Genomic DNA, 15,887 nt, shown 5'->3' with positions numbered 1-15,887 from the left:
GGAGACGCCATGGAGAACGTTCTGCTGTCTGCAACATCCTCCAGCATGACTGGTTTGGTGGTGCGTCAGTCATGGTGTGGGGTGGCATTTCTTCGGGGGGCCGCACAGCCCTCCATGTGCTCGCCAGAGGTAGCATGACTGCCGTTAGGTACCGAGATGAGATCCTCAGACCCCTTGTGAGACCATATGCTGGTGCGGTTGGCCCTGGGTTCCTCCTAATGCAAGACAATGCTAGACCTCATGTGGCTGGAGTGTGTCAGCAGTTCCTGTAAGAGGAAGGCATTGATGCTATGGACTGGCCCGCCCGTTCCCCAGACCTGAATCCAATTGAGCACATCATTGAGCTCCATCCACCAACGCCACGTTGCACCACAGACTGTTCAGGAGTTGGCGGATGCTTTAGTCCAGGTCTGGGAGGAGATCCCTCAGGAGACCATCCGCCACCTCATCAGGGCTATGCCCAGGCATTGTAGGGAGGTCATACAGGCACGTGGAGGCCACACACACTACTGAGCCTCATTTTGACTTGTTTTAAGGACATTACATCAATGACATTACCCAGACCTCCATGGGTTGATAAATTTGATTTCCATTGATAATTTGTGTGATTTTGTTGTCAGCACATTCAACTATGTAAAGAAAAAAGTATTTAATAAGAATATTTCATTCATTCAGATCTAGGATGTGTTATTTTAGTGGTCCCTTTATTTTTTTTGAGCAGTGTACATGTCAGGGGCAAAGCAACATCAAAGTGCATGAACCAAGTAGTGCCAGGTGAATAAACAGGAAGTAAATATGTAATCAACTCAGAGCCGACTATCCTTTTGGGGGCTCCAAGCGAGATTTGGTTGCCCCCTTGGAGCAAAACATTAGTTTTAGTGGCCCCCCTTCTTAAAAGTGGGGATAATGTGTTTTAAAAATGAATTTCCTGCAATTCTACACCTTTGCCATGGGGCAGAGAAACCTTGCAATTTTTTAACAAATGTTATGCTTTTTCCAGACATGATTTATGCCACGTTAATAGAATATCTGAGTGAGAATGATTTTGTTAGTCAATAGGGAAAGTCAGGGCCCCTGGACACGTGCTCTGTGTGCCCAGTCGCTAGTCGGACATGATTACTTCAAGTTTAGATCAAAATTAAGTGGCTGCCAGTGACAAGAGTATAACTGCTGATGCACAACCAAATTGCGAAATTGAGGAGTGGGGCATATAAGCAGACAATGAAAGCTTGTAAAATATTCGATGATTACATTTCTCTAAAACTACCTGCGCACCACCACACTTTGTATGACTTTCTTAGCTACAGTATACATATCTCCCTGGTAAATTGAATAATTTATACAGCTGCATAAAATACAATTTTGCACTCACCTGGTTGTGCTGTGCTCACAGGAAGGTGGCACAGTGGTCCTTCGTGGGCAAATTGTCAAAGTCTGGCATTCTCAGGATTTATGGTGCTTTCAAAACAACTGGTAACTCTGAAAAAACAAGGTTGAATCATGATGTCATTAATCTTCAGCTCATAGCTCTAGATAGAGAGGCTGGATTTACAATTCCGAAATGGATGACCATTCAAAACATATTTTCCCAATCGGAGCTCGTTTATTCCCAACTTCCCAGTGGTCTTGAACTCACTGAGGTCAAGTTCTCGCAGTTCCGAGTTAAAATTGTTTTGAGCGCGGCACAAATCATGCGTCATTGACAGCATGGCCAATGTTGAATGTTTACCATTTTAACGTCCCAAATTTGGGAACACACAGCCACTCCACTGAATAGCAGGCTAGTGATTGCTTTGCTTGCAGTTAGCCACTGACACTGATTCCTTCCAAACTACTGTTGAATTTGCAATTTCCAACATGTGTAATGTTTGCCCAATGGCTGATGAGCACGGATACATTTTAGCTTTAATTTCTCTTCATATGACAAGGATTAAAAAGGATTTGCCAGTAGATTGTCGACTTGATTCATGACTGATAGCTAAGATTTTGAAAGTACGATGTTGACGTGATCAGTCCAAGCAAAGCTACTTTACATATGTGATTTGATGTAATTTTATCTGTGGCCAATGACCTTGAGCCTTCTTGGATTGGCACTTCTAAATGTAACTATGGCAGCACCCAAAGGGGCTAGAATTTTCTAGCACTTGGACTTAATTTCCCTGATTACTTCCCCTCTATATAGCAACTCCAGACGTCGTGGGGGTTGGTTCCAGTACCTGTTGGACTGGGAGGGGTATGGTCCGGTGTTGGGTTCCAGTGGATGACATTCTTGAGCCCAACATCATCCGAGATTTCCTTCTGGACCGGCACGTTTCTCATCCATCGTCGTTCTGCTGCTGGAGCCTGGGGTACTGTCACGTCCACTCCTGATCCCCCTCTTTGGCGCTCGACATCGCCGGTTTACTAACCGCCAGTCCTGGCAACCCATCCTTATGCACACCTGCACCTTATTAGGCACACCTGGACATCCCCGATTACTTCCTCTTTATATAGCACTCTATTGTTATCTCCCACCAGGCAAATTTAGTTTGCTTCCATGCTTAGACGCCATTCTAGTTTTGTATAGTTCAATGTTCTTAGTCATTAAACTCTAACTGCACTTGCTTCCTGACTCCCTGCATCTACGTTTTTAAAAAATGAACAGATTAACACAATTTGAAAGTGCCGAATCCTTCAGAAAGCCTAATAATATATATTTAGCAATAGCACTTCCATATAAATATTCTGCTAATATAACAAGGCACTTACTGATTGTTTCACACACAAAAGGGAAGGAAAGAAACTATGCTATGAAAGGATATGCTGTGTTCAGGAGTGGAAAGGGTGTTTTATGGCAAAGTGAGGTGTGAGAAAAAGGCTGAGGAGTGGTGATTTGGGATTGACAACAGATGTGGGAACACTTGTAGAGGGAAGGGGTGTGGCCTGGACCAATTAGTTAATCTGCAGAGGAGTGGTCTTCAACACACCACCAATACTTTTACTAGAAATGACTAAAAGCTAATGGCAAAATGGATATCAATATTCAAAAAAAGATTGTTGCGGGTACAGGGCCACAAGGTACCCCATTCATTACGCATCAAGGAAATGTGGGGGAAATGGATTTCTCCAGTGTGGAAATGCTTGAACTCGGAGTGCTATTGAGTTCTCTCTCCTTACTGGCTATATGAGATTGGCCAGTTGAAAACACCTGTCTGTCTCTGTCATGTGCCTCATGAAGGTAAGGAGCTGACCTATACAGTAAACGTTACTATATACTCTCAAAAGCATACTTTACTATCACTCTGACTGAACTTGGATGTGACTCTGTCCTGTCTGATTTGGTTACTCTTCTGTCTCCCTCACATTCAGTATCTACTGAGCAGTAGTGGTGCGTGGGTAAAATCACTGGAGAAGCCAAGCCAGAATAAAAGCTTTATTACACCCTATGTGTTGTGATAGAGTAAAACAATGTAACTATAACCTGTTAGTTCATATGCCTTGTGGCCTTGGATAGAAAACACTCTGACGTTTCCAAAACTACAAAGATATTGTCTGTGAGTGCAACAGAACTGATGTTACAGGCGAAACCCAGAAAAATCCAATCAGGAAGTGCCACATTTGAAACCGCCTCATGCCAATGACTCCTACGAATGAGCTTACATTTTCTACGTATTCCCCAAGGTGTCTACAGCATTGTGACGTCTTTTTACGCATTTCTGTTGAAGAATAGCTGTAAGGAACCACATTTAGCAAGTGGTCACCTGATGTCTCCCGCAGAAAATCTTGCGTAAAATACTGAGGTAGCCATTTTTCCAATCGCTTCTTATGAGAAACCCATTGCCTCCACGGATATATTATCGAATATATATGTTAAAAACACCTTGAGGATTGATTCTAAACAACGTTTGCCATGTTTCTGTCGATATTATGGAGCTAGTTCGGCGTTGTAGTGATAGCATTTTCCGGTCGATTTCTCAGCCAAGCATGATGAACAAACGGGAGCTATTTCGCCTATAAAAATAATATTTTGGGAAAAAAAGAACATTTGCTATCTAACTGGGAGTCTCCTGAGTGAAAACATCCGAAGTTCTTCAAAGGTAAATGATTTAATTAGATTGCTTTTCTTATTTTCGTGAAAATGTTGCCTGCTGCCAGCAGAGCCTAGCATAGCATTATGCCATGATAAACTTACACAAATACTTGTCTAGCGTTGGCTGTAACGCCTATTTTGAAAATCTGAGATGACAGTGTGATTAACAAAAGGCTAAGCTCTTTCTCAATATATTTCATTAGTGATTTTCATGAATAGGAACATTTTCTAGGGGTATTTATGTCCGCTGCGTTATGCTAATTCGTTTGAGGCTATGATTACGCTCCCGGATCCGGGATTGCTAGTCACAAGAATTTTTTAGGTATAGAAAGCTCCTGAATCGAATAGGTCTGAATTGTCAATAACTGACTCATCGTATGTAATCACCTTTGTCAACCATGATCCTGTCTTCAGAGGACGGTAGCGTCCCACCTCGCCAACAGCCAGTGAATGTGCAGGGCGCCAAATTCAAAACAACAAAAATCTCATAATTAAAATTCCTCAAGCACACAAGTATTTTACACCATTTTAAAGATACAATTCTCATTAATCCAGCCACAGTGTCTGATTTCAAAAAGGCTTTACAGCGAAAGCACCACAAACGATTATGTTAGGTCACCACCAAGTCACAGAAAAACACAGCCATTTTCCAGCCAAAGAGAGTAGTCACAAAAAGCACAAAGAGATTAAATTAATCACTAACCTTTGATGATCTTCATCAGATGACACTCATAGGACTTCATGTTACACAATACATGTATGTTTTGTTCGCTAAAGTGCATATTTATAATTTTACATTGGCGCGTTACGTTCAGTAGTTCTAAAACTTGCAGTGATTGTGCAGAGAGCCACATATATTTACAGAAATACTCATAAATGTTGATGAAAATACAAGTGTTAGACATGGAATTAGAGATATACTCCTTAATGCAACTGCTGTGTCAGATTTTTTTTTTTAATTACTGAAAAAGCAAACCATGCAATAATCTGAGTTCAGCGTTCAGACAACAAAGCAGCCAAAAAGATATCCGCCATATTGTGTAGTCAACAGAAGTCAGAAATAGCATTATAAATATTCACTTACCTTTGATGATCTTCATCAGAATGCACTCCCAGGAATCCCAGTTCCACAATAAATGTTTGATTTGTTCGATAAAGTTCATAATTTATATCCAAATAGCTTCTTTTGTTAGGGCGTTTGGTAAACAAATCCAAACGCGCGTTCAGGTCCAGTCGGACGAAAAGTTCAAAGAGTTATATTACAGGTCATAGAAACTTGTCAAACTAAGTATGGAATCAATCTTTAGGATGTTTTTATCATAAATCTTCAATAATGTTCCAACTGGAGAATTCCATTGTCTGTAGAAAAGCAATGGAACGAGAGCGAACTCTCTCGTGACCACACCTCACGTGCCTGTGGCACTCTGCCAGACACCTGGCTCAATCCCCTCTCATTCTCTCCCCCTTCATAGTAGAAGCCTGAAACAAAGTTCTAAAGACTGTTGACATCTAGTGGAAGCCTTAGGAAGTGCAATATGACCCCATTTACACTGTATATTGGAATGGTAAAGAGTTGAAAAACTGCAAACCTCAGATTTCCCACTTCCTGGTTGGATTTTTCTCGGGTGCCACATGAGTTCTGTTATACTCACAGACATCATTCAAACAGTTTTAGAAACTTCAGAGTTTTCTATCCAATATTACTAATAATATCCATATATTAGCATCTGGGACAGAGTAGCAGGCAGTTTACTCTGGGCACCTTATTCATCCAAGCTCCTCAATACTGCCCCCCTGTCACCAAGAAGTTAAGACCTTGTCACGAATCCCGCTTCCTGAGTCTGTGTTTCCCTGTGTTTCTGTCCTGGAGTGTGTTTCCGGTGTCCTGGAACGCACCCTGTCTGGTTGCCGGGCGAATTAGCTTGTTGGGAGATCGATGTTCACCCGCACCTGTATCCCATCAGTAATCTGCACACCTGTCCTGATTATCACCTCTCCCCTTCAAAAGCTCTGACCTGACATCCATTCCCTGCCGGATCGTTAGCCATGAACAGTATGTTGTGCCATACTATCAGCCTCAAGTTGGATAGAATTTGTTTTGTTGTTTTTTTACGTATTGCTTGCCTTAAACTTACCTCCGTTTGTTCTGTCTTCAGTTACTCACCCGGATCATTTACCCCATTCCCGCCTGGTCGTCGGAGGATTCCGCTACCCCATTGGATCCACCTATTTACTCCCATCAACTCACCACCGCTGCCCGCTACGCCACCTGGATATATCTACCCATTCACATTCACTTGTAAATAAATACTCACCTTCTTCCTACTCTCCTTGTCCTGGTCTGCTTCTGGGTTCGATTTTGAAAGAACGTGACAGACCTATGTCATCGGTGGAGACACGTCCTCCATAGCTGGTCAGAGGGTCCTGGACCTGGAGGACCCAGAGGCCAATGGACAGACCAGTGGGTCTGCTCTGTCAAGTACTTCCCTTGGGTCATCAACATGAAGGTAGCATAATCAAATAACATTTTATTGGTCACATGTGCCGAATACAACAGGTGACCTTAGTGAAATGCTAACTTATGAGCCCCTAACCATCAATGCAGTTTTAAAAAATACAGATAAAAGTAACAAGTAATTTAAAGAGTAGCAGTGAAATAACAATAGCGAGACCATTTACAGGGGGGGTACCGATACAGAGTCACAGTGCGGGGGCACCGGTTATTTGAGGTAGTATGTACATGCAGGTGTTCAGGAGTCTTATGGCTTGGGGTAGAAGCTGTTTAGAAGCCTCTTGGACCGAGACTTGGCACTCCGGTACTGCTTGCTGTGCGGTAGCAGAGAGAACAGTCTATGACTAGGGTGGCTGGAATCTTTGACAATTTTTAGGTCCTTCCTCTGACACAGCCTGGTATAGAGGTCCTGGATCGCAGGAAGCTAGGCCCTAGTGATGTACTGGGCCGTTCGCACTACCCGCTGTAGTGCCTTGCGGTCGGAGGCCGAGCAGTTGCCATACCAGGCAGTGATGCAACCAGTCAGGATGCTCTCGACGGTGCAGCTGTAGAACCTTTTGAGGATCTGAGGACCCATGCCAAATCTCCTGAGGGGGAATAGGTTTTGTCGTGCCCTCTTCAATACTGTCTTGGTGTGCTTGGACCATGTTAGTTTGTTGGTGATGTGGACACCAACGAACTGGAGGCTCTCAACCTGCTCCACTGCAGCCCCGTCGATGAGAATGGGGGAGTGCTCGGGCCTCTTTCCTGGAGTCCACAATAATCTCCTTTGTTTTGTTCACCTTGAGGGAGCTGTTGTTGTCCTGGCACCACACGGCCAGGACTCTGACCTCCTCCCTATAAGCCGTCTCGTCGTTGCCGGTGATCAGGCCTACCACTGTTGTGTCATCGGCAAATTTAATGATGGTGTTGGAGTCGTGCCTGGCCGTGCAGTCATGAGTGAACAGGGAGTACAGGAGGGGACTGAGCACGCACCCCTGAGGGCCCCTGTGTTGAGGATCAGTGTGGCGGATGTTGTTCCCTACCCTTACCACCTGGGGGCGGCACGTCAGGAAGTCCAGGATCCAGTTAGAGAGGGAGGTGTTTAGTCCCAGGGACCTCAGCTTATTGATGAGCTTTGAGGGCACTATGGTGTTGAACTGTTGAGCTGTAGTCAATTAATAGCATTCTCAAATAGGTGTTCCTTTTGTCCAGGTGGGAAAGGGCAGGGTGGAGTGCAATAGAGATTGCATCATCTGTGGATCTGTTGGGGCAGTATGTAAATTGGAGTGCGTCTAGGGTTTCTGGGGTAATGGTGTTGATGTGAGCCATGACCAGCCTTTCAAAGCATTTCATGGCTACAGATGTGAGTGCTACGGGTCGGTAGACGTTTAGGCAAGTTACCTTCGTGTTCTTGGGCACAGGGACTATGGTTGTCTGCTTAAAATATGTTGGTATTACAGACTCGGTCAATGAGAGATTGAAAATGTCAGTGAAGACACTTTCCAGTTGGTCAGCGCATGCTCGCAGTACACCTCCTGGTAATCCGTCTGATCATGCGTCCTTGTGAATGTTAACCTGTTTGAAGGTCTTACTCACATCGGCTGCAGAGAGCGTGATCACACAGTCTTCTGGAACAGCTGGTGCTCTCATGCATGTTAGTGTTATTTGCCTCGAAGCGAGCATAGAAGTAGTTTTGCTCATCTGGTTGGCTCGTGTCACTGGGCAGCTCTCAGCTGTGCTTCCCTTTGTAGTCTAATGGTTTGCAAGCCCTGCCACATCCAACGAGCATCCATCTCCTATCATTCTAACCTTTTTTTGTCATTGTTAATATATATAAATAAACAAACTTTTGACGGGATGACATGTTATACTATATCATGTCCACCCATATTGTAAACTTAAAAGAAATATAAAGGTTCTTCCCCAGCTTTTAAGGAACTTTTGCCCAATAAAGAACCTTTGCAAGTGTGGGGTTCTTGACATGGCATTTGTTCTTCAGAATTCTTGAAATACATACTGTAGATGCCTGCAGATGTCTCTTTCATAGCACACAGAAGATTTTCCAGTGTTAACTAATGTTTTCAGTGTAACATTTATAGTGTTGATTCAAGAGTTCAATTAACACTCAGTGGTGTAAAATAACCGCAGTGTTGGTGTTAATAACCAGAGTTGAACCAAAGCCATGCCCATCGTTATATTTTCCAGCATGCTCTATTGCAGATTATTTTTTGTTTTGTTTCAATGTCTATGTTTTTGTATGTACATTGATTAATTAACCATACACATTTTTTTTTAACTATTCCCATCTGTTGGACTTATTGCAACTGTTACTGAAATGGATTTTCCAGTTTTGATGTTTAAGGTAGTAGCATATTTTAGTCTTCCCAACCCTGGCAATCATTCTGACTGTCTGGATTCAAATCAGACCACTGTATTAAGGTAAAACTATAATCTCAAAAGAAGGCCTTGTTGAAACATGTCTTGTTTTAAAGAATTTAATTTGAATGATACAACTAACCTAGGATCTCACTTGATGAAGGCCATAGGACTGAATATGAATGCACCATCCATGTCTCTGACACTAGCAAGCACAGTCATGGATGGTACTGGTAACTCAAATTCACTTGAAAGGCACCCTGGGAAATATGCAAATAATGCTTAAAACCCTACAGCAGGGCTATTCAATTCTGGTTTTGAAGGTCTGAAACATTTCTGTTTTTTGATGGTTTATGGTTCTTCAGACACCCTCACTCTAAAATGTTTCCCCTATGACATCGCTCTCAATAACCTTTATTTGGTTCCAACTTGCACCTTTATTTTTACGAGCGTAACTACAACCTATGTATGAGCTGGAGAAGGAGGTGCAGTATGCTGGGCTGAAGAAGCTCCTTCTCATGAGAGCTACAGCGGAGTACCTGGCAGAGGAACATCCCTGCCACTGCCGCCCTGCCACAACAACGGGCAGCCCCTGCTAACTGGAACAGTGTACATTTGATTATTATTGTACTTTTTAACCCCTTTTTTGTTTTTATCCCCAATTTCGTGATATCCAATTGGTAGTTAGTCTTGGCCCATCGCTGCAACTCCTGTACGGACTCTGGAGAGGCGAAGGTCGAGAGCCATGCGTCCTCCGAAAAACACAACCACGCCAAGACGCACTGCTTCTTGACACACTGCTCGCGTAACCCTGAAGCCAGCCTACCAATGTATCAAACACCGTACAGCTTGCGACCTGAAGTCAGTGTCCATGCGCCTGGCCGCCACAAGGAGTCGCTAGAGTGCGATGGGACAAGGACATCCCAGCCGGCCAAACCCTCCCCTAACCTGGAAAACGCTGGGCCAATTGTGCGCCGTATCCCAGTCACGGCCGGTTGCAGCACAGACCAGGATCGAACCAGGAACTGTAGTGGCGCATCTAGCACTGCGATGCAATGCCTTAGACCGCTGCGCCACTCGGAAGGCCAGCACATTCTAAATGTGTCTGCAGGTCTGGCACCTCAGGCCCTGGCTGTGAAAGTGGCACTCAGAGAGCAGCCAGATTGCACACTTCATGTAATTTAGGGTTGTTTAATATTTTGTTCACTGGCACTATTGTTCCTATCGAGACTTCCATCTGACACTTGGCCAGCAGGATTTCAGATCAATGTATGTAGTTGTACATTTATGCATAATGATTGTAATTGTGATATTTTGGCTATTGGTTTTATAAGGGGTGATCCATGGGAGCTGTAGCTGCTGGTTGTCATGGGGATCCTGTTCTCAGGGTCAAATGTCAAGACGAGGGGGGGCCTCCCTTGTGTGGGCTGCCCACAGAACACAGGTCCTGTTAATTGCCAGACCTACAACATTTACAGTGAGGAAACTTGACCTAGCAGCTGTCATCGAATTTGATAAACTTATCAGTCATGTGAGGACTCGCTGACCATAGAGAGCCTTTTTATTCTCTATTTTGGTTAGTTCGGGGTGTGACTAGGGTGGGTAATCTAGGTTATTTATTTCTATGTTGGCTTGGTTTGGTTCCGAATCAGAGGCAGCTGTTAGCGTCGTCTCTGATTGGGGATCATATTTAGGCAGCCATTTCCCCACTGTTTTTTTGTGGGATCTTGTTTTTGTGTTGTTGCCTGTGAGCACTCCAGAACGTCAAGTCTAGTTAATTTTTTATTGTTTTGTTGTGCGGTTCACTTAGAATAAAATACGTGGAACCCATATCGCGATGCGCTTTGGTCTGAGAATGCTTACGACAATCGTGACACTCTCTTGAAGCGTAAGAGGAATGGGAGTTGGAGTAATACAGTGCTGAGGCATAAGGCTCATAGACAACTGGACACTATTATGAATTGTGTGGTGACATTTCTGTAGCCAAGAGCCGCTGAGGCATCCCCCAAGTGTGTGCTTCACAGAGTGGAAGGCGAGAAGTCCAGTGGCTATATGACTCCGGCTGGTTCCCAGACTTGCCCTTTACAATATCAGCAGCAGACTCCATCGCTACCATTTGACCAGCTCCCTCCGCTCAAGCCGTGAACTGACTAATTTATCTACATGTCCAGCCAGTATTTATCCTGACAATGAAGTGTCTCACAGTTTTTCGTTCCATAAAATAAAACTATTTGACCTATATAGTTGCATTCATTAGTTTTATTGACAAATGTCAATGAAAAAAATAAGGTCAGCCAAAGCAAAAACCTGAAATGATTTTATATAAATGCTGCAAGTACAGAAATTGTATGGTCACTGGGAAATTAATATCTAACTAGTCAGTAACAACTGTGGGGCGGTTGGAGTTTGACAGCAACTGTGAGTTTATTACAGTATAGACACTACGTTCTGGGATTTCCTATGATCTTGGGACAGCGGTCGGTTGTGAGTGAATGTATTAGAGTCCTCTGTTTTTATGTGTATGCAACATGGACTGACTGGATTAAATGTGTATGATGTGAGAATGTATTTGATCCTTTTTTAATGGAAGGTGATGCCAAAGAAAAAATGTATTCTATGGACAGTACCTTCAGAAAGTATTCACACCCCTGGACTTTTTCCACATTTTGTGTTACAGCCTGAACTTTAAATGGAGTGTCAGTGTCACTGATCTTCACACAATACCCCATAATGTCAAAGTCGAATATTGTTTTTAGAATTATTTTCAATTTTTTTTTTTTTTTTAAGCTGAAATGTCTTGAGTCAATAAGAGTTTAACCCCTTTGTTATATCTATCCTAAATAGGTTCAGGAGTAAATGTTCACTTAACTAGTTAAATCCTGTTTCTAGTCTATTAGTTACAATATGTAATCATTGATGTCCCAGGACCAAGATTGGTAAACATTGTTGAAGTGTGGAATTGTAATACATACAGTTGAAGTTGGAAGTGTACATGCACTTAGGTTGGAGTCATTAAACTCGTTTTTCAACCACTCCACAAATTTCTTGTTAAGTAACTATAGTTTTGGCAAGTCGGTTAGGACATCTACTTTGTGCATGACACAAGTCATTTTTCCAACAATTGTTTACAGACATTATTTCACTTATAATTCACTGTATCACAATTCTAGTGGGTCAGATGTTTACATACACTAAGTTGACTGTGCCTTTAAGCAGCTTGGAAAATTCCAGAAAATGGCATCATGGCTTTAGAAGTGTAACGGTTTTCTGTATGTGAAGGAGAGTCGGACCAAAATGCAGCGTGTAGATTGCGATCCATGTTTAATGAACAACGTAAACACGAATTAACACAAACACTACAAAACAAAGAACGTAAATAACGAAACGAAAACCGAAACAGCCTATACTTGTGTCAACTAACACAGCGACAGGAACAAAGACACTAAGGACAATCACCCACAACAAACTCAAAGAATATGGCTGCCTAAATATGGTTCCCAATCAGAGACAACGATAAACACCTGCCTCTGATTGAGAACCACTCCAGACAGCCATAGACTTTGCTAGATACCCCACTAAGCTACAATCCCAATACCAACACCAAAACCCCAAGACAAAACACACCACAATACAAAAAACCCATGCCACACCCTGGCCTGACCCAATACATGAAGATAAACACAAAATACTTAGACCAGGGCGTGACAGAACCTCCCCCTAAGGTGCGGACTCCCAAACGCACCTCAAAACAATAGGGAGGGTCCGGGTGGGCGTCTGTCCATGGTGGCGGCTCCGGCGCGGAACGTGGACCCCACTCAGTCAATGTCTTAATCCCCTCTCCTCGCGTCCCTGGATAGTCCACCCTCGCCGCCGACCATGGCCTAGTAGTCCTCACCCAGAACCCCACTGGACTGAGGAGCAGATCGGGACTGAAGGACAGCTCGGGACTGAAGGACAGCTCGGGACTGAGGGGAAGCTCGGGAGTGAGAGAAAGCTCGGGAGTGAGAGGAAGCTCGGGAGTGAGAGGAAGCTCGAAGCTCGGGAGTGAGAGGAAGCTCGGGAGTGAGAGGAAGCTCGGGAGTGAGAGGAAGCTCAGGCAGGTTGATGGATCTACCAGTCCTGGCTGACTGGCAGATCCCGGCTGACTGGCAGATCCCGGCTGACTGGCAGATCCTGGCTGACTGGCGGATCTGGCAGATCCTGCTGACTGGCGGATCCTGGCTGACTGGCGGATCCTGGCCGACTGGCAGATCCTGGCTGACTGGCGGATCCTGGCCGACTGGCAGATCCTGGCTGACTGGCAGTTCTGGCAGATCCCGGCTGACTGGCGGATCTGGAAGAGTCTGGTTGACTGGCGGATCTGGAAGAGTCTGGTTGACTGGCGGATCTGGAAGAGTCTGGCAGACTGGCAGATCTAGAAGAGTCTGGTTGACTGGCGGATCTGGAAGAGTCTGGTTGACTGGCGGATCTGGAAGAGTCTGGTTGACTGGCAGATCTGGAAGAGTCTGGTTGACTGGCAGATCTGGAAGAGTCTGGCTGACTGGCGGATCTGGAAGAGCCTGGCAGACTGGCAGATCTGGAAGAGTCTGGTTGACTGGCGGATCTGGAAGAGTCTGGTTGACTGGCGGATCTGGAAGAGTCTGGCTGACTGGCGGATCTGGAAGAGTCTTGCAGACTGGCAGATCTAGAAGAGTCTGGCTGACCGGCGGATCTTGGCTGACTGGCAGATCTGGAAGAGTCTGGCTGACTGGCGGATCCTGGCAGACTGAAAGATCTGGCTGCTCCATGCTGACTGGCTGCTCTGGCTGCTCCACGCTGACTGGTGGCTCTGGCTGCTCCATGTAGGCTGACAGCTCTGGCGGCTTCTTACAGAATGGCAGCTCTGGCGGCTCCGTGCAGACTGGCAGCTCCTTGCAGACTGACAGCTCCTTGCAGACTGGCAGCTCCTTGCAGACTGGCAGCTCTGGCTGCTTCATGCAGACTGACAGCTCTGGCTGCTCCATGCAGACTGACAGCTCCTTGCAGACTGGCAGCTCCTTGCAGACTGGCAGCTCCGTGCAGACTGGCAGCTCCTTGCAGACTGGCAGCTCCTTGCAGACTGGCAGCTCCTTGCAGACTGACAGCTCATGCTGCTCCATGTAGACTGACAGCTCCTTGCAGACTGACAGCTCTGGCTGCTCCATGCAGACTGACATCTCTGGCTGCTTCATGCAGACTGGCAGCTCTGGCTGCTTCATGCAGACTGACATCTCTGGCTGCTCCATGCAGACTGGCAGCTCTGGCTGCTCCATGCAGACTGACAGCTCTGGCTGCTCCATGCAGGCTGGCAGCTCTGGCTGCGCTGAACAGGCAGGAGACTCCAGCAGCGCAGGAGAGGAGAAAGGCTCCGACAGCGCTGGAGAGGCGCACTGTAGGCCTGATGCGTGGTGCTGGTACTGGTGGTACTAAACCGAGGACACGCACAGGAAGCCTGGTGCGGGGTGCTGCTACCAGAGGGCTGGGGTGTGGAGGTGGTACTGGATAGACCGGACCGTGCAGGCGCACTGGAGCTCTTGAGCTTCTGATAGGCTAATTGACATCATTTGAGTCAATTGTACCTGTGGATGTATTTCAAAGCCTACCTTCAAACTCTTTGCCTCTTTGCTTGACATCATGGGAAATCAAAAGAAATCAGCCAAGACCTCAGAAAAAAAATGGTAGCCCTCAAGGCTGGTTCATCCTTCGGAGCCATTTCCAAATGCCTGAAGGTACCACATTCATCTGTACAAACAATAGTTCCCAAGTATAAACACCATGGGACCACGCAGCCGTCATACCGCTCAGGAAGGAGATGCGTTCTGATCCAAGAGATAAACATACTTTGGTGCGAAAAGTGCAAATCAACAGCAAAGGACCTTGTGAAGATGCTGGAAGAAACCGGTACAAAAGTATCTGTGTCCACAGTAAAACGAGTCTTATATCGACATAACCTGAAAGGCCGCTCAGCAAGGAAGAAGCCACTGCTCCAAAACCGCCATTTGCAGTTTGCAACTGCACATGGGGACAAAGATCATACTTTTTGTAGAAATGTCCTCTGGTCTGATGAAACAGAAATAGAACTGTTTGGCCATAATGACCATTGTTATGTTTGGAGGATAAAGCGGGTAGCTTGCAAGCCAAAGAACACCATCCCAAACGTGAAGCACAGGGGTGGCAGCATCATGTTGTGGGGGTGCTTTGCTGCAGGAGGGACTGGTGCACTTCACAAAATGGCATCATGGGGAAGGACAATTATTTTGTGGATATATTGAAACAACATCTCAAGACATCAATCCATAGGCTTCGTTAATGTCATTCAGACTGTTTTGAAGTTGATACATCTGGCTATGAAAGCTGAGGTTAATTGCTAGGTTAAAGCTTGGTTGCAAATGACCCCAAGCATACTCCAAAGATGTGTGCAAAATGGCGTAAGGACAACAAAGTCAAGGTATTGGAGTGGCCATCGCAAAGCTCTGACCTCAATCCTATAGAAAATGTGTGGGCAGAACTGAAAAAGCGTGTGCGAGCAAGGATGCCTACAAACCTGACTCCGTTACACCAGCTCTGTCAGGAGGAATGAGCCAAAATTCACCCAACTTATTGTGGGAAGCTTGTGGAAGGCTACCCGAAATGTTTGACCCAAGTTAAATGATTTATAGGCAATGCTACAAAATACACTCAATTAGTATGTAAACTTCTGACCCACTGGGAATGTGATGAATGAAATAAAAGCTGAAGTAAATCTCTCTACTATTATGCTGACATTTCACATTCTTAAAATAAAGTGGTGATCCTAACTGACCTAAGACAGGGAATTTTTTACTAGTTACTAGGATTAAATGTTAGCAATTGTGAAAAACTGAGTTTAAATGTATTTGGCTAAGGTGTATGTAAACTTACGACTTCAACTGTACATGCAGATACAGCATC

The sequence above is a fragment of the Oncorhynchus nerka genome, linkage group LG19 (assembly GCF_034236695.1).
Source record: "Oncorhynchus nerka isolate Pitt River linkage group LG19, Oner_Uvic_2.0, whole genome shotgun sequence".
NCBI lineage: Eukaryota > Metazoa > Chordata > Actinopteri > Salmoniformes > Salmonidae > Oncorhynchus > Oncorhynchus nerka.
The sequence above is the reverse complement of the archived record's forward strand: the minus strand, read 5'-3'. Positions refer to the sequence as shown.